This window comes from Anser cygnoides, chromosome 11 (assembly GCF_040182565.1).
Source record: "Anser cygnoides isolate HZ-2024a breed goose chromosome 11, Taihu_goose_T2T_genome, whole genome shotgun sequence".
Taxonomy (NCBI): domain Eukaryota; kingdom Metazoa; phylum Chordata; class Aves; order Anseriformes; family Anatidae; genus Anser; species Anser cygnoides.
In genome coordinates, this window is record NC_089883.1 from 20,522,703 (window position 1) to 20,540,725 (window position 18,023).

General features: G+C 40.1%; 1 protein-coding gene and 1 long non-coding RNA gene across 2 annotated transcripts in view; one reads left to right on the forward strand and one right to left on the reverse strand.

The window, feature by feature from the left end:
• Positions 1-18,023, reverse strand: part of TNFAIP8L3 (TNF alpha induced protein 8 like 3) — a 46,263-nt gene that overhangs the window by 26,634 nt on the left and 1,606 nt on the right.
• Positions 1,794-17,883, forward strand: LOC106033782 (uncharacterized). The gene is made up of 3 exons (XR_001205551.3): positions 1,794-1,833; positions 16,917-16,995; positions 17,695-17,883. It is a non-coding gene; the product is annotated as an uncharacterized lncRNA (long non-coding RNA).

Consider the following 18,023-nt stretch of genomic DNA (forward strand, 5'->3'; position numbering starts at 1 on the left):
GCAGGATCTAGCAGGATCTCATTAGACAAGTTTCAGTATTTTTTTTGCAGTATTACGGTTATAGACCCTAAAGTCTGATTCACTGTATATGTCTTCTTAATGGTTATCTTTAAAGGCAACCGGTTTCTGAGGTATTTAAAATTCCCTTACTTGACTTAGTATAAAAGTAGTACTGCTGCTGCCACAAGTTTTTTAGAAAGATAATGAGAAATCTGTCCTGAGCCTTAAAATAGCAGGCACTTGTTCATTCTTCTTTCATAACGAAATACAAAGTTATCCCTCATGCTTGGAAATCAAATGATAAAATCCTTTGATTACAACTATGTACAACAAAAGCAGTAGCGGAAAATTTCCTAGCAAATGAAAAAGCTAAGACTTCTGTTCAATACCATGATGTTTACATTTATTCAAACAAATCAGAAATGCAGATGACAAGAATAAACAGGTATATTTATGTAACCTAAACAGTTGTATCCCCACATAATTTGTACCAGATTCTTTGTTTCCATACAAAAACTATACCTTCAAATTTTCTTAAAAAAATACCAGTAGCATCTTTTACTTCTCTTAAGCTGTAAACCTCTTTATGCTATATCTGCTATCCACCTCAGAGAACACCCCCCATTATTTTTAATTTAACCAGTCACATAATCTTTGTCTTTGTAGCCACTGGATTTCACACTCAAGCTGGGAATTTTCATTAAAGTTTGCAAAAGGACAGATTTTGGGACACAGCTAATCACGATTCCTTTATTAGACACAAGTATTATAAAATATTCCGGTAAATGTGAACTTTCCAAAGCTTTATGCCATTTGAACATTTTACTTAGCACAGACCTTCTGTTCTCCAGTTGTTTTCTGTATGTAAACACAAAGTTTTTCTCATGCTCGGAAGCCAGCTTCGCACAGAGGCCAATTAACCACCACTGAGAATGGAGGAGGACTGATTGCTGTGCCGGCACGTTGCTGTTTCTTAGCAACCAGCAAAGATATGGTGAAAGATGTGCAAGAGAGACCCAAACAGCATCATTTCCACATTGAAAACTTCCACCTAGATTACCTGCTAATGTGGTAGTCAATTAATTTAAGACTTCCATTTTCCTGCTCCACTGCTATGTCCCTTGCAGGCTCCAACAGTGTGACTTGTACGGTCCGAGATAGCACTTAAGAATTTAATTTCCACTGAGATGATAATATCTGCTAGCTACTTGTCACTCCAGAAAACTTGTAAAATTTCATTAGAAAAGTATTTTTCTGCTTTCTTCTCAGATAATGACTCGTCTATCACTAACTGCTCACTTTTACCAAAGTAAAACTGCAAGGTCAGGCCCTGTTCCAATACCACACAAGAAAAAAGTAATTATTAATAGCAAAATTAGTAACTGTGTCTTTCCTCATGATGTTAATAAAGTATTTTGAGCACTTAAATTGTTTTACTGTATTCTGAAGATACTTATTTTATATATTAAGTAATTTTACACTGCAAGACAAACAATGGTGTGACTAGTTTTCAAAAACATTAACAGAATTCAAAAAACAGTCTGACAGCTGGCATTCCGATTTCATGGAGTTTCTGCCACAGAAAGAGGGAAGAACAGTGAGGCCAGTATGCAGTGAGGGCATTTATCTTCCATAGGGCTTGCTTTCTGCAGTGGGGCAGGATGTCTGGGCCAAAGGGGATTGCTGCCGACCATAGTACAAGGTGCTGCCCATCAGCACAACAAGGGCATCACTGAACAGCTGCACTTGGTGCCTGAAATAGAAGAGGTGGGTGGGAGTAGGGAGGAGAAGGTGGCCGTGGAAGACTTGCACTTGGGATGCACAACTTGTGAGGTGGGTGTGTGGGTCCTTAGTGCTACTGGTGTGGTGTCTAAGCTGGGAGGTTTTGGGTCTCTTAGTTGTTGGAGACTGTGTGAGTGTTTCTGTGCAGGAAGCATGATGTTCTTGGGGCTGTTTCTGTCCTCGTGTTTGGTGCTGGGCTGGAGGGGGCCCTGGTCTGACTTGGTGTGTGTTCTGTGCAGCCCAGAATGGCTACTGGGGCCTGCCCTGAAAATGTTTGTGACAGAGTGACTTTGCAGTGCTATGGGAAGCAGTGCATGTGTATAGGATTTCTGTGGTCTGGCTATGTTGTTCTGGCTTTTGGGTCAAAAGAAGAAGCCAAGTGGTACAGGTGGAGCTAGTGTTTGGGTGGCCAGTATAGCTCTGTTTCATTATCTCATGGAACTGCAAAAGGCTCCGATCGACTATGTAAGCTGTTGCTTTTGCTGAAAGAAGCCAACCTAAACATACAAAAACTTCAAGCTGTAATTCTTTAGTTACAAACTGATAGCAGCATCCAGAAGGGCATTCTGCAAAGTCCTGCATGAACCAAGGAGTGACCTCTGGAGACATTATGTGTGGTAACACATCCACTAAACTTTTCAATTACGTATTTGAAGGATTTTTTTTTTTAATTTTTATTTTTTTTCAACTGAAGGTTCTCTTTAGCAGTGGTGGGGGAAGCAGAGGTAAGAGAGAGGAAGCTGCTCCGCTAACCAGTAGAAACAAGTACATGCTTCATGCTTGAGTGGTGTTCAGTGAAAGAATGTTCCCTGGTACTGTAAGCTAAAATGCTCCCTGAAGTACTGTCATGTAATATTTTAATTGCTTTCTGTTGAGGTATTTCATTTTGATTTAAGAGGCAGATGAATGTCTAACCCCCCTAGTATTCAAATGAGTATCATCAAGGCTTGATTAGTTTATTTCTGGCAGCTGAATAGCTGAACATCATGCCAATTGCCTTCTGTAGTAGTCTTGTTCATGCATTGTATTTCAATTATGGTACTCTTCTTGCGTAGCCACGTTGACTTTGTAGCCTGCTGACTTTGAGAGGATAAGTATGTTCCTCCTTGTCCCCTCATATGATAAAGCTTAAGAATCTTTGTGTTCAGAAGTTCCAAATCTTTTGCACCTATTGAGTGGCTTGCAGGTAAAAGGAAGGCAAGACTACTTGGTTTGGTGTCCTCTCTCCCCAGGGCAGCCTGTGTCTTTCTCCTTCTGTAGTCTAGAGTTTACGAGAGGCTGCCTTCTTGGCCTTGCCATATTTTGACTTCATAAAAACTAAATTAAAGGTTTGGTATTCCTGGTTACAGACTCAGCAGAACACCTCAAGGCCTGATCCCTGGAGTGTTCAGCTGAGCAACCACCTGCAAGACCTCACCTCCCTTACTTGCATGGAAACTAAAGTCTGCGGGAGTAAGGCTGAAGAGTCCCAAGTGTTTCCCATATGGGTCAGGATGAGGCTGGCATTCACAACAGGACTCCTTTCTAGGGGAGACTTCTAGCACTATCACAAAAGAGTAAGGCTACGTATAATTCATAAGTTCTAACATTCCTTTTTTTCATTGAAAATCAGATTTCTAAGATAGACTAAACAGACCATCCATCTTGAGTCACTTCAGGAACAGCTCTGTTTAGTAAGACTTTTTCCTACCATATATGGTTTTGTTGTAACAAGATGAAAATAATCATAAAAAAAAAGACAAAACAGATGTTTAATGTATAAAATGACACTCTCAGGTTTGCCAGAAAGTGTATCTGCTCCTCAGCAACTGCACTCAGTATTAATTTGCCTGTTGGCCTCACTGTAGTGTTATGCTGTAAAAACAACATGTAATCAGTCTCTAGGCTTGGAATAGATGGTGTACTTCTAATTGAGTAGAAAAACACATTTCTCTTTTTAAAGGTGTAATTTACACCCACAAAGTGTCTCTAGGCACTGGGCAATTTTCATTTACAACTACCTATAGAAAGATAGGCTTCTCTTATTTAAAAGTGTGTGTGTTCATCTAGCTGTCAATAATGGCTCTTATGCTCAAGGCTACATAATATGCAAATAGAAGATGTTATCGACAGACCTCCAGGTATAGTTTGCTGATGACTTAGATGAGCTCTTTTTCTGCTTCCAAAGCCAGCTGGCACAGAAGGTGGCTGCACCTGGCTTTCTGAAGGAACATTAACTTCTGGACACGTGAAGGCAGTCTATAGGGCAATGCCTTCTGTATCAGCTAAGAACCAGTAATATCTGAGGTGGTGTTGGGAGTGAGAAGGGGGAATAATCTCAGTTGAATCTAGTGAGGTCAGAATGGATTATGTATTTAAAAACTCATATGAATGTGGCCTGATAGCATAAGATACAAGGGATGCACGCTTGATTTCATAGTTAAACACAGTCTATAGCTTTCAAGCTAGCTGCAGAGGAGGAGACAAATCTCTGGGTTGGTTTAGAGGAAAAGAATCAAGTGGTTTTCCTTAATCTCTTTTCAGCTGTGTCTCGATGAGCCTATGCACATAACCTGTCTGTATTTATGTTTTGGAAATCAATGTTTGTGTTAAAATCACTTGCAATTTGGTGATTCAGGCAACTGATCAACCAACAAGGTTCAGAAGCTCTGAAGTTAAAGCCAGCAAGGGTTGCTTGGCCATTGTCAGGACTGATGGGCTATCTACATAGATACTAACTGGAGTAGTGAGCTTTTTTCAGAAAGATTGGAGCTTGTATCTAACAGGCTGCCAGTTTTGAAAATGAGGTGTTTAGGACATCTTTGGTAAAACTTTTGTCTGCTCATATAAAAAGTAAAGTGAGGATAACAATTTGGTTTGGTGTAGAAAATCTTTGTTTCCTTTGCTGAACTAGGCTTTGAATCACTGTGTATTGTTTCAGTATCTATTTTACAGAGAAATGTGAGCTTGAAAGAAGTTATCAGTCATATAATGCATTCCTTTCTCTGAGACAAGACCAGTAGGCCAGAGAAGTTTCTTTCATCTTTTATTATGCTGTAGGTGGACCTTGGGTTTTATATGAGAAGTCCACTCAAACTGTGGTAGAACACTGTTTGTGAGGAGCTCAGGTTATGAAAATAGAATGAATCTAGGTGCTCTGGGAAACAGTTCTTGCTCTGACTTAGAGTGGGTTTCTCGGGGGAACTACAGACTTATACCATGGTGTGTGCATCGCAGTCATGGAAGAAAGCCTACATCCTACCACTGCTGATTGTGATCTCTTTTTTGTGCTTGATCCCACCCTGTATTTTGAAAAAATTATACTGGAAATTATGCCAGCAGTCATGAGCACATTAATTTTGGCAGATTTCTTTTGTTCTGGTAAATTTTCTTTGGGTGAAAGGCTTTCTTCATTTCAGTAAGAGGTTCATGTATTAGGAGGGGGAGGAGAAACACTACTACTCAACGGAACCCACAATTTGGAGCTATTTTTATTCTACACATGCTTTTACTGCCAGAGAGCTAGATGGTCTAAATAGGAAGCAATGAAAAGCTGAGGAAGAACATGAGTGTTTTCTCTCTAGCTAAATTGCTAAAAATGTAGTAAGATTTTTCTACTTTGGTTTGTAACATTCCTTTACTGTCTCATGCCATGCCGTAGCATTAGTTTGAAGAAAAAAAAAAAGTAAAATTGCAGTCATCTGCTTAACATAACAAAGTCAAGTGTCGTTAAGAAATTAATTCTCAAACTGCAGCCTCTTATAAAACATTTCTAGAAGACAATGTCGAATGCATATGTATTTTTCATATTCAAGTTTTCACCTTCAGAGGTGTTCTTAGGGACCGAAGCTTTCTCATTAGATACCTGTAAATATACTTGCAGTGACCATGAACTGCACTGGTATTAGTTTTTACTAGCTCTTAATAAACCATCGGGATCCTTACTGCACAGACTCATAACAAAAAATATTTATGACCTAAAAAGGATAAAGGTAAATGGATGAAGCAGACCAGAAATAGGAGGAGAAAGATGCAATTGAAATACTTCCCTAAGGGTGTGATTAAGACCCTGCTGTCAGTCCAGTAATTTATCATCCGTATGCACAACCTCCCATATGATATCTTTTCAAAGGGAAAGTATACTGATATCTTTACAGTATGTTAATACATGTATTTAAATTTCATATCCCTTTCACTGAAATTCAGGAAAGTGTTACTTAGAAAACTAAAGCAGCAAATCTTGTTTTAGAAGATATACAGATGACAGTTATCTCCACTAATGCATAAAATTGGTAGCCAAACAGTTAATATCTTTTTAAAGTCCAGGCTTAATGTGAGTATAGTATCATTAGTACACACTCCTACTGGGATGTTACATGAAGAAAGGAATCCTGCCACAATTTTAATGATGAAAAAACAAAAAAGAAAATCTTGGCCATAAATATTTTCTTCTCTTTCCAAATGAAAGACAGTGGAGTTTCTTAAATATTGCCTTTTTTCCTGTTACTCTGCACATGTGTATCAATGTGTACTCTGCTAGAACAACTCTAAATTATGTAAACCACAAATCAGCATCCCAACTGTTGAGATCTGACATCTGTGTGTATCCTGGGAGTATCTCACCTACACCCTTTACCTGTAGCCATCTAATGCTTCATCTGTGATGTCTCTGTATGTGGCTGACTGTGGTATTGCAGAACTGGCCACTTCTTTGGTATTTCAAATACCTATATTATACTTTTGCATGTGTATAAATACTTATCTGCTAAAAACAAAACAATGCCACCAAATAAGAAAACAAAACAAAAAACCCAACTCACCACGAGAGTCTACTTTAACTCCTGGCAGAATTCAGTCTCTCAAGGCCTGAGAAATAGTTGCAAAGTGTCAAGGTGCAGGACTTCCGTGGCATAGCAGCAGTGTTGTGTGTTCCTGGAAGCTGCCCAGGAAGGCAGCTTCCCAGCCATAAGGCTCCTCAGAGGCAAGAGTGGGGAGGCAGAGATTAATCCCCACCAGAAGGGTACAATTTTGATGGCACAAAAATGGTCTGTAACGTTCTCTTCTTCCCCAGAGCTGTTATTCCAACTGTACCTCTTGAGAGATGAAGAACCTACCCCTTATTTAGGTCTAATGACTTGTTAAAAAGTACTTAAACCTTGTCTTAAACATCTGATTTACTCATGTGCATCTCCCAGAGTATGATCATTATTAGAGTGAAAAAACGTGAACCAACAGAAGAATGGCTTCCATTTTGCAGATCACTGTTCTCTTTAACTACTAAGCTGCTTCTGATGCTGTATGCATTTTTATGAAGGAGATTGCTTTTATATTGTTTACTGCATTCCTCTCTAGACTTTATTGTAAAAAGCAAAATAAAGAACTATTGAAGCCCGTGACTTGGAATTATTTAGTTTTTCTTCTACATATAGCATTTCAGTAGTTGAAGAAAATCACTTTTGCTCACTCTAAGGGAGGCAAAAAAAAAAAAAGGCCTAGCTATACTCTGTCGCATGCTGTCCATAAAAAAATGTTTTTAGCCTCAAAAAATTTTAGACCAAGCCAAGTTTCAAACCAAATGAATCAAAGCAGATAGCTGTAAAGCTTTCAACAACCAAAGTTGTGAACCTTTAAGTTCTGTGATGTCATGTGTATTTTTATGACTTTCATGGTAAAGAAGTGGTATTGCTTTAAAAGCAAGCTAAGTACTTATTTAAGGATTCATTTTCAACCTCTTTAATAACATATGAGCAAACAGAATTGTCTTTTGGTCACTGATAAACTGACTAAGAGGTGTCAGCTGTCCCTAAATTATAAACCCTATTAGGAAACATAACTACTGCTTTAGCTTCTGTAGAAGTGAGGGAAGAAATGAAACATTCCACAACTAGTGTTTAGTATAACAGCACACATGCTATCTGAATTTCCTTCAAATGTGGCTATGAGGAAAAAGGAACTTTATAAATGTAGAAAAGCTGTTTCAGTGATGAGTATATAATCAAAAAACCCTCCTATAGTCATGGCTGCCTGCATTGGTTATTTGGTATGTCTAGTCAAACTTCATGGTGCACAGCCAGAGGTATTTCATGTGTAGCTTTTTACTTCCTTGTCACTGACTACAGTAACTTCAAGGAAATTAAACTCTATTCAACATTTTTCACATTTTCATAGAACAGTGGTTTCCCAATCACCCTAAACTCCCTTCCTGCACATCGCTGTCTTAGTACTGCTCAGCTGTTGCTAAGGCAATATTTTCCGAGAGAAGATCCAAAAGGTGATTACACAGAGCTCTAAGCAAGGCAGAGCAACTGTTACTTGTCTTCTGTGTATGGATGGGAAAGCGTGGACATGGTTCTTGAGGGAGTTTCGAAGCTGCACAGATCTGAAGATATGAATACATTATATGATTTTGCAACCTTTGTGTTGTGCTGGGACATGTAAACAGGGAAGAGATGCTGTGTGGGGCTGCCCCAGAGCAGAGCTGTGCTCTCCCTGCCTGCTGGGTAGGATCAGGTATCCTCCTGTGTGCTGGCAGGTCACTTGCAAGATGCTCCTGACTGAGGAAAAATGAGGGTGGGTCTGGCATTTGAGGTACGTGATCCAGAGAGATACCCCGGTGCAAGATAAGGACTCTGTTTCAAATCACCCTTGCGTTGGAAGAGTGGGAGACAGAGTAGCTTCCTTGGTCTCTGTGCTTGACAGTGCTGTACATGCGTGCTAAACTTTGCTAACCTGTCAGGAGTCACGTCTACTCCAAACTCAGTCTCAGGCAAAGGAAAACCACAAAGATAAGGCAGTCTCCAAAGTAAGAGTGAGCGACTCCTCTCTGCTGAAGGCAAAGACTAGGTGTCAGGGTGGCTGCTGGCCCTTCAAGGGACAGATTCAGCTGATGCTAGTTTGGTTCAGCTCAGCCAGATCAGTGGTAGAGAGGAAAAGTGGATGCAGCTGCTATGCTGGTGTTCGGGTGAACCTGCTCCTCCTTGGCAACTTCCCCGCTACACCACCTTTCCTTAATACATCCCTTGTGTCTGTCTTTACTCTCCTCATCTTGATGACAGAATAATTTTGCTTCCATAAGCATCTCTCGCCTTCACTGCTTCTTAGCAGCTGCTGAAAGTTTCTGCTTGCTTCCTGGAGGTAACTTCTGAATCCTCTCACAATATCTATTCATTCAAACTTTTTCATTAAAACACTTGAGAATATGTTGGTAAACATGGGAGGGGTTCTGCTCTGCTTCCTTTATTCCTTGTAATTAAGCTATGTCACTAGAAAGCAGTGTCCTCCTTTGACCTCATTTGATCAGTGACAGCCACAGTCTGCTGTCTGCAGAGAAATGTAATTCTGCCCCTGGACCTGCTGTTCAAGCCCAGTGATCTGATCTTATGGGGTGAGAGTGCTGTTTCTCCAAGTAGGTGTTCCAGAATGCATTCTGGAAGTAAGAGAGAAGCTGCTGTTTCCTGTGGAGGTATTATTGTATTCTCATTTTCTAGCAAATATCTTATTTATCTGCTCCAATATTTCAAGATCAAACTTTCCTTTAGTTGACGTGCCTTGTTAATCAGGATGATGCCTATGTTATTTGCAAGCCCACTGTCTGGGTTGTTTGTTTTCCAGAGGAGGCAGGTTAGTTCTGGCATAGCAGATCTGTTTCTAATACCTGTAATTAAGACAAGACGATATCCTACTCCCATCAGTTTTCCCTTTCATGGAGGGAACAGTGTTTGTCCTATTTCATAGTGGCAGAACTCATAAATCCAAGAATGTTTGAAAAGAAATGAGTTAAGCATGAGGAATCGGATTGAGATTGGAGGAATTGAGGTTTGTGAAAGTAGTGTATTGGCTGATGCACAGGGGAAATGAGATCAGTAAGGCTAGAAAGATGTGGGTATTTGGAGAAGGAACACAAAATGTTAGCTCAAGAGGCAAGGATGTGCGAAAAGCAAAAAAGATTCCAGAGGTTAGAAGTTGGAGAAAATATCCAAAAGGTTGTTTTTCCATTTGTACAAAGGACTTAACCTCTTCAGTAGCATGTGGCAGTGAAAGGGTGGGTGTAAGGGGGCTTTTGACCTTCCTTCCCTTCTGCGTGCCACAGCAGGCTGCATGCACTGAGCTTTATTTCAAGCCCTGTATATCCTCCCAGGGAGCAGTTCCATTCACTGTTGTTAGTGTAGTCAAAACATCCCCTTTTACTGGTACAAGCTATTGCAAGTAGCAACTTTAACACTGAAAGTAGCTACTTTCTAGCTTTTCTTTAATACTTTTTTAAACACTTAGCACTGAGAAAAATCAGCAAAACTTTCTTTTAGGCTTGTTGGGCTAGATAAAAACCCATTAAAAAGAAACCTAGTTCACAATTTGGAAATAGTCCTCTGGGCTGCAAGAGGTATCCTGGTCTGGAGGGTACTGGCTGATTAAAAACTGAGTGCTGGGACTGCTCTAAGCCCTTAGGAATCTGATTCAATCCAAAATTTAATGTTTGAATCATGGAATTATGGTGAACGCTGGTATTCATCTGTCCTTAAAAAAGATGATTTGTTCTTGGCTTTCCTTCAATTCTGTATGATTTCTGTAAAGGAAGTACTCTGTGGAGACATACCAGCGGTGACTGTTTTGGATGAACATATTGGTCTCTTCTTGGGGAAAGCAGGGGGCTGGCAAGAGTGAAATCTCAGATGTATCTGCTCTGAGGATACAAAGTGCTATGTCATTCCTTCTTATGCAGGGTGATACCTGACATCAACCTTTAAGAACTGACATGGAAATACGCTTTCACAAACAAATACAGATGAGGAAAAAGCCTGAGCCTGGCTAGGAGTTCTCTCTGGCTAGCTTTCCACGGTAGAAGCTGGCTTCTGATAGAGACCGGATACAATCGCTGAACAAACATTTCCTTCTTTACTGTTATAGTGCCTGGTATATTTAAAGGGCACCAATTAGTCCAAGTTGGTAAGAAAGGGCATACTGGCACTCCACAGAGTTCATGGAAGTAGTCTTCACATATATTTAGGCTTGTGAACTTTTTATTCCATTCCTAAATCTGTAATCCAAGCTAATATTTTCCCCTCACTGATTCTTTATTTTCTAAGAAATCCAGTAGCTGCATGTCATGACTGTACTGGTTATTTTTGCATCTATGGTTAATATTCTCCACTGTTAGGAGAAGCTTTTAAAGAAAAGATGCATCAAAACAGTAGTAAGTATCAAAATAGTGCAACACCAACTATAACTTGCTTTGAAGTGACCACAAAGGTCATTCCTGATACCTCTTGCCTACTTCCCTCTGTTTTAAGAGTGAGGGAGAAATAGTGCACAAATACACAAAGTTTAAAATTAAACGCAAGCAAACAAAAAGCATCGACATTCATCTGACATAACACTGTGGTACAAAGTTTTTATTGGAAACATCATCTGAAAGATGGTTGTCTTTAAAATAAATAACCTCCCCAAGAACCTCACTTTCAAAAGTCCAAGAAACGTGCAATTCTTTGATCTGCATCTGTCAGTGATTTCACCACATAAATTAAATGCTGTAGAAACAAATGGAAAACTATTTGGAGAGGAAACAGTGACACAGTAATAGTGTTAATATGTCTTCAAAGAGAGGAAAACTTGTTTTTTTTTTCTTTTTTTTTCTTTTTTCTCCTTGTAACACAAGCTGCTTGGATAAACAAAATTAATGCCAGAAATAAAATGTTTTTTGGTGGTAATGAGGTAAATTTTGCTAATTTATAGTATTTGTGTTTCAGAAGATTACATTTCATATTAAACAGCACCAGTAAGAAGACCAGAGGAATGTCTTCATGGCAAAATGATTATTTCATATCATAGGTTTAAATAATCTTCCATCTGTTATTATGTTGATAGATGTTAATCAAACCTAGGCTAGGGAGGCTAGACAGCACTACCAAACTGACAGCAGAATCTCTACCAAAGAGGGATTAATGTCCACTGGAAAGGACAGAGAAGTAACTTTTGCTCTTTGCAGTCTATTTCATAAAAGATGGCTGCCCTTAAGAGTATAAAATCATTGGCTACCAGGCAGGGCCTGAGCTCAGTTTGGCTTCTCAAGAGGAAGTTTTATACCAGAGACCCAAATCATAATTACCACAGCAATTTTGGCCCAGCTTTCCATAGGTCTCCTTGAACTAAACTTCTGTCAGCTTATAAGATGCCTTCCCAAAAGCTAACTGGCAAAGAGATTTCTGCAGGGAAACGGCAAATAACTCAACTCTGACTGGGCAAGGCTCTAAACCCTGGTCTTAACCCAAGGCAGCTGCTCTGAGAGAGAAATACAAGCAACCTGCCAGCCTGGACACCTGCGAGTGGTGCACCAGAAGTCACTGTCATGGCAAAGGCTGCGGCCTGCTCTGACCACTGGGTCTACACCTGTAAGTAAACTGGGACAGAACCTGTTGTACACACCAGAGTACTGCCATCTGGATGCAAGCTGAATTCTTTCCCACACTGCAAATGTTGTTTAATTCATACTGGCCACTGTTATCTTCCGTCTCATGCCAGGACATTTTGTGGGAGGCTATCTGGCATGGGCTGGAACAGTGACAAAATATATATTAATAGATGAACAGTTTAGTGTACCGCTGCTTGGGCCCACAGCCAGGCCTTGCTTAGCTTATTAGAAGAGACAGTAAGTGCTTTTAGGAAGTTAGAGGATTCACCTGCTTTCCTGGGGCCTGGCAGGGCCTGTCACCCCAAGTGATACCGAGTAAAATGCAAACAGCAAAATGGCTTCTCAGGAAGGCCAGGTCTTTAGAACTCCCTACCACCTAGGCTGATGTACTTGTGAATCCACCTGGCCTACCATCTTCCTTTTTACCTAGGGCTTATAGCTTTGTTCTTTTTCCTTTCTTTACGAAAAAAAAAGTGACCTACTCTTCCTGCCATGACTTTTTAGTCTTTGGTGTAGATGCAAAGAAAGATGAAAGACACATCTCTTCAAAGTATGAGTTATTTTTGAGGAGACGTATATATAGCTTTATACAGCACATATGCTATTGCCAAAAGGTCCTATGAAATGGAACTCACTGTCATTCCAGGCTTTTGGCAGGGCAGACAGGAATAATCACTGACTGCTGTGACAGGGTACGGCTTCATATTCCCATCTATGAACTGGCGTCAAATGTTTGCTCCAAGGTTTGTCCATATCCACTAATCTTATTTTATTTTTTAAAGTAGAGACTTTCTGTTTAGACTGCTAGAAACATATGTTCAGGTGTGAAAACCTCAGTTTAGGGCCCTTCATATATTCATCTAAGTGTAAAGTCTATTTCTGTGCCTGAGAAACAGGAGCTCTCTGATTTGGTGAAGTCATGGCTGGCTTTTGTCTGCCATTTGGTTGTGTTTGGCACTAGCATGCTCTGCCCTGAAAGTGAGTAAATCTGATTAAGAATCTCAAATATTTATTCAGTAAGATAACATGAGATCCTTCATGTGCCTGTTCTCACTGCCCGAGAGTCAGTCTTCTTCATGACGACTGGTTCTTCTGAGACCACATGGTTCGATATGCCATCCTGTCAAATGTAGGAGGAAAATCTTGATCTTTGTTTTTCATTTTTGATAAGTGCAAGAAGGTTGAGTTTTTCTTAAGGTACAAATTCCCTACTGGAGCACATCAAAGCTACTGAAAAAGGGTATTATTTCATATGCTATCTATTCACTGCTGCTGCTTAGCAGTCTGGTCCACAGAAGCTCAAGCAGGTGACCTTTGGTTTCAGTGAAGTGCTTCATGAAGTTCGTATTTCCACTTGATTTTAAAAAACAGAAGCCTGAAGAGGTTGACCTACTCAACCAAATTGTCTATTCAACTTAACAAAAATAGGATTATTTATGGTCTGTACTACCAACACAGCACGAGTGGAGTCTTGCCTTTTGAAGTGTTTTTTTTTTTTTCAGTTGGATAAGACTCCCAGTCTGACGGTCATTTTGCTAAGGAGGGGTCTGTATGTAAATCCCAGAAAGCCCATGTCTTTCCTGGAGGGAAGAGCAGAATGGTCCGAGAAAACTTACCCAGTCAGGCTCTCAGGTCATGCGCCTGCCCTGGCCGCTGCTCTTTCGCGGGAATTGCCTTATGATCCTGAGGTGTCTCTTGCCTGCTCTGTCTTGTATCTGAGTGTCTCTGCTATGCTTGCCTTAGTTGGCAGTTTGATCCAAGCTCTTTAAGAGGGTTTAGGGTATGGGACCCTCAGACATGCTAGTTCTTGTCCGTCCATCTCTTTTCAACTAGCTTTTTTTCTTTTTCAGCAGAAGGGAAGGGAGAATCCTTTGTTAGCTGGTAGAAAGCACTTAATTCAGAAACATTCAGTAGAGTCTGCAGCTTCTACTAAAAATAGTGTTGTTTTTTCTTCTAGCTTCAAAACTTACAACATGCTGTTATCTACCACTTCTGCCTGCTTGTCTAAAGTCCAGTAAATTTTTTTTGCATATGTGACTTGGACCTTTTACATAAAAAGTGAAACATTTTGTTAAAATTCTCCCTATTCAAAGACACAGGCGTTCCCTCGGGCAAAGTATACTTTGTCATGATTTAAAAAAAAAAAAAAAAGACCAGCAAGATACTGTGAAGAGAATTACAAAATGCCTACTTGCACTTATGCAATGTCTTCAACAGTTTTTGCATAGTGCCACATACCTTATGGACACCTTATATCTTTCTAATTAATCTTCTATTTACAAGAGTATATTAGCACTTCAGTGGCATTTAGCTGTGTAAAATGGTGTTAAAATATGCAAAAGGCTCAAAAGATTAGTATCACAAATGTGCAGTCAGTTTATATATCACGATAAATAATTTCCAGAAAGCATTATTTGCTAAGCATTGTGAATCAAATAATATTACAGGTCCAAAAACATTATTCATGTCTGTCGTGGCTGTTTTACAGCATTAAATAATATTTAAATCTGTTGTTTTTACTAAGAGCATATTTATTCCTCAGGGTAGAGTTCAGATAATTTATCAAATTTAAAATGTGTTAATCTTTTTGTGCTGGGAGTCACAGGGTAAGATCTTGGCCCTGCTGAAGAATATAAAACTCCCACTGTCTTCATGGATGCCAGGCTGGTGATAAGGCTGTTTTCATCTTGTTCTCCCTGGCATCACACAAACCTGTAGGCTCCACAGTGTTAATGTTCCAAAAAAAAAAATCCTATCACCAATTTACAGCTCTACTTGGAGCACAAGTTGCTCTCTTTCCTAGGCCAAATTTCTCTTGACTTCAGTGGGAAGGAAGGCACCGGCAACAGTTTATTCTCTGGGATATGGTAAACTTATTAAAAATAAACAATATTGTTGCAGAGACAATACAGGCACTTAAGCATCTAGATATCATATGCTAGTGTAGCATAATAGTTCATTAAGTAAGCATGAAAACCTATGTTCTGACCTAGTAGCTTGTAGAAAGGCTTAAAGCAATATTGCATTAGAACTATATGGCAGAATTCCTGCCTGTTTTAGCTGAGGAACCTAGGACAATGCACACCAAATGAAGGTCTGTTGCCTTTCACTTGCATGCAGAATCCTCAGAGCCACTGCTAAATGATTGCTGCTGGAGATGACCTGGATTTTTGTGAAATGCTAGTCTAAAAGATGGCACAGAGAATCATACTTTCATGTGGTAGGGTGCCTGTGAAAGAACTAGAAAAAAAAATCCATTGCTCTTCTTAAGAACTTTTTTTTTAAAAAAAAAAAAAAAAAGAAAAAAAAGGAAAAAAGAAATCCCACACCTCTGAATAGGTAGACATAAAATGTGAACAATGTTCTGTTCTAGGATTACTCATTCATATTCTGAAAGCTTATCTTTAGGACAAGAAACACTACTGTCATAGAATAAAATTTGAGAAACTTTACCAAAGGTAGTGCTAGTAAGCATATATTTTTTTTCTTATTTTGCTTTTTTTTTTTTTTTAGTAGGGGTCTATCTCATGAGTAATTTTTTGTGGGGGAAAAAATGTAATCTTTGACTATGCAGCCAACTCAATACAAAGCAGTAATGGATGTGAGGAGTCTGGTCTGATGGAAGCCAAGGTTGTGGAGCTGGATGTTCTTGTGTGCTGAGGTGTGGGGTTTTTGGTTTTGTGTTGTTTTTAAGTACAGCTAGTATCTTAAGATACTCACATATAAGGAGCTTTTTGCTTGCACCAAAGAAATATAAAGATGCTATCGTGACAACAGATTCAGAAGACAGGGAAAAAATACTTCTGCTTCCTTGGAGACTCAGCTTTAAGTGGGCTATTAAAGGAAATGAGGCTGCTGGGATCTCGGAGCAAGACTCCAGCTGGCTCTTGGAAGCTAAGCACGTGTGGCAGATGGTGGGGGTGTGCAAGGAACCTTGCTGTCCTGTCCTGTTCACGCTGCCCGAGTCCCAGCAATGGTAGAGGGGCTGTTCCAGCAGGACAGAGCAGAAGGCTCAGTACGTACTGTAGGAGGAACACAAGCCCTTAAGTGGGATGTGCTTTTAAACATCTGTATTGCATTAGCATCGTGAAGCCCTAGAGAGAAATTATCATGCTGGGTTTGAACAGTTGGACAACTTGAAAAGTGGGCAGTGGCCATAAGAGGCTTATAGCTGTGCAAGGTGAAGTCATTGCTTTATGTTCTTTGAGTGTGGAGGCTGGTAAAGGAGAATAAGCTAGATGTTCAAGTTGACGTGTCACTTTCAGTACAAAACCCTAGCTGTTCTAAAATCACTGGCCATAATCAGACCATTACTAGGACTTCATCCTGAATGTTTATCCAATGCTCTCTGCTTGCCCTATTAATCTGCAGGCAGAATGCCTCTGGTCACTGGGTCTGTGGGGTATGACAGTTCCCTGAGCAAGGTGGTGACTGAAACCCACGCTGCAGCCCCTCTGTTTCTGTGACTGCAGCAGTGACTGACAGCAGGATGCCTGAACACCCACGGCCAGAGAGATACAGCACTGCACATATGGCAGAGTACAGAAAAGGGACCAAATGAAATCCAAAACAAAAAACTCAGAAGAGGATGATGGGGGATACAAACAGCATGTAATAATTCTTTAGTGTAGGAAAGACTGATGGCAAGCCATTAAGACAAAACCACTAAGTTCTCACTCTGTTCCAGTTTTATTCTACTGCATTGGCACGTGCCATGTATGGTTAAAATACCAAATTTTTCTTCTCTTAGTACAAGGAAGGAAAAGGTGTAGAGAAGAACGATGAACATCAGCTCTTGGCAGCTAGCAAGTGATGACATAAAAAGCACGGTAATCTATAGTTATTTTTAATTTATTTAAAAGAAAAATCTATTTGCAACAGGAGCAAGTTGTTGGCAAGAGCTATATCACATTAATTTCTCTATAAATGTAATGCTTGTAATTTACACTCCGTGCACTGCTTTGTATATTTGGATGAGAAGTGCAACTGTTGGTGGTCTTTGTTAGTACCTTCAGCATAACCGACCTCTACGAACATAAGGAGCTGTACAACCTCTTAAAAGTCTAATTTCTTTAGATTTTGAGTAAGAAAAAAAATAATGTCAAGAATAAACACCTTTAGTAGTTAAAACTGAATTGGTCTGAAGCCTGTGTTAGGCTAGACGAGAAGACACCTATTTATTTTATCACAGAATCGTAGGGGTTGGAAGGGCCCTCTGGAGATCGAGTCCACCCCCCTTGCTAAAAGCAGGTTCCCTACATGATTTCCTTCAATTGTTTACCACTCCTGTGTTAACAGGACTGTTAAAAGATTTCACAGATTATTTGGCACTTTTTTTTTTTTTTTTTACTGGTTAAAATGTTTGGTGTAGAAACCTTTTCTAGGAAGGGGATGAGGAAGAGGAGGAGGAGATGACAGCTGGGATAAAATGACATTTTCACCATGATCTGGCTAGCTTAGATTTTTCTCAAAGATGATCTCATGATGTAGTACAGTAACTTTCTATCTGTGTTTACGATGATCTCTAGGACAGCTCACGACATTATTCCAGTTGCGCTTGCTTGTCTCCTGCCAGTTAAACGCCTTCAGAGAAGGTACCTGTGACTTCCCCTGTGGGAAGCTGGGGTCATGCATGTCCCTCCCGCACCTTGCGCCCGTCCTCGCCCAGTGCCTGTCACGTCCAGCTGCGTGTGACACCGCCGCAGCCTGCATCCCGACGGTGGTAACGCTGCCGACTGAAGGTATGCGTGAAGGGGTACAGGGTGGCCCTGAGCTGGTTGCCAGTGGGCCAGCTGTGCTGGTAGCACAAATATACTTCTATACATACAGGGCTTGAGGCAAGTTTGGCCCCGTTTAC